This window comes from Morone saxatilis, unplaced genomic scaffold, assembly GCF_004916995.1.
Source record: "Morone saxatilis isolate NCDOM2014 unplaced genomic scaffold, NCSU_SB_2.0 Contig19, whole genome shotgun sequence".
Taxonomy (NCBI): Eukaryota; Metazoa; Chordata; class Actinopteri; family Moronidae; genus Morone; species Morone saxatilis.
Window position 1 is genome coordinate 9,979,323 of NW_023339751.1, and position 1,647 is coordinate 9,980,969.

Sequence of the window (1,647 nt, forward strand, 5' to 3'; positions counted from 1 at the left end):
GTGTGTGTGTTGGTGTTTGTTCGATGTGGGTTAAATCTGTGTCAGCATTTCTGCACAATGTGGAGGCATTATATGTTGGAGGAAATAAGATGTCTCTTCTCATTTTAGTTGCAGTGGAATTTGTTTTTTTGTGTTTTTTGGACCATGTGCATCTGCATCACGTTGAACAAAGACTTTGAATGCTGTCTGGGGCTAATGGCTGGTGTTTTATTTGTGGAGGTGGGGGGGGGTCTGCATGCATAGACAACCATTGTTGGGTGCTCCTCAGCAGGTTCACTCCCGTAGTAATGGGGAGGAGAAGATGACCTGCCATGACTCTCTGGTGTATACTGAAGCCAGGAAGAAAAGGGTGCGAGTAAATGAAGGAGGAGTTGTAGTAGACTGGGCTGTTAAGGAGGCGGACAGACAGATCTGAGTTCACACAGGCGTACTTAACCCCAACTCATAGCTTTTCTTTCTCCATTTGTATTTGTCTTTACTTTAACCACCACCGTTTGTGCGGTAGGCTGCATGTGGGTTAGCACTTGACTAAAAGTGATGGAAGAGATTATAAAAATACAGATTAGTTAGGTTTGATCCTACATTAATGTAATGTTCCCCCCCCCCCCCCGGTCTGGTACAGTCATCGTTTGTATACGCCGAGCTGACAGTGACCGACTGTTCTGCATAAATTGTGACTAAAAGAAAACAAATTAACATTATGCTGCCTTCAGGTGTCTGTTGGGAATACCAGATTTACAAGCGGGGCACTCATAAACAACATTACCAAAGGGGGGGGGAAATACAGAAACAGTCAGGATTTTCTCTTATCTCCACACTGCCAGCATCTGTTTCCCCTATTATGAATGTATCACCACCACCACATTAAATTCCTCTGGTTTGTTTCCCATTTGTGTGTATCTGTGCTAAAAAAAAGTAGGCTAACTGTAGCGTGGTTGTGAAGGGCCAGTCTGGGTGAAATTGTTTTTCTCAAACGCCCCAGTCTGCCTCCGGCCTGTTGGGGTATAAAATATCTTTGGTCAGACCTAATTACATGCAGCCGTTGTCTGTGTGAGGTCTCCACGAGCAGAGATACAGAATAGATGCTTTTACTCAGAGCTCTGAATTGTTTTAGCATGAATGGCTTATCTGGGCAGACAAGGGTTAACAACAGCCAGGGTAGCGAGTGGGGGGATGGGCAGAAGAGGCAACTAAAGGGGCCGCGCACACACACACACACACGCACACGCACACGCACAGTGCCACGAGCATGGCTCAGGATCTCACCCTGGGGCCTGCTATGCAGAGCAAGACCGTTCCTAAATACTCGGTACTGGATGTACAAGAACACAACAAGAAACATGGCACGACAACCTCTCTGCGTCTATCTCCCCCCCCATTTCACTGATTATTTTCTCAGATTTGTGCAGGCTAATAAATATTGCTGTTTTCTCCTTGTGACGATTTGTTTTCTTGTCCATTTACCAGATTGAAGATGCATTAGATAATGAAAGCAGCAGGAAATTGTTTTGGCAGCGTGCTTTTATTTGAGTAAATCTCAGCAAAATCATCCAACATTAGATTACTTAGATGATGCTGTGATTTGAATGAGCTAAATCTAAAGTAATCTAAATCTCCTCTAAATCTCTGCTCTTCCCCCCCCCCCCC

The 1,647-nt window shown here is 44.9% G+C and overlaps 1 protein-coding gene across 5 annotated transcripts in view; it reads left to right on the forward strand.

The window, feature by feature from the left end:
- The window catches only part of ldb1a (LIM domain binding 1a), a 19,615-nt gene that overhangs the window by 9,716 nt on the left and 8,252 nt on the right, over window positions 1-1,647 (forward strand). The gene's annotated exons all lie outside the window — the stretch shown is intronic.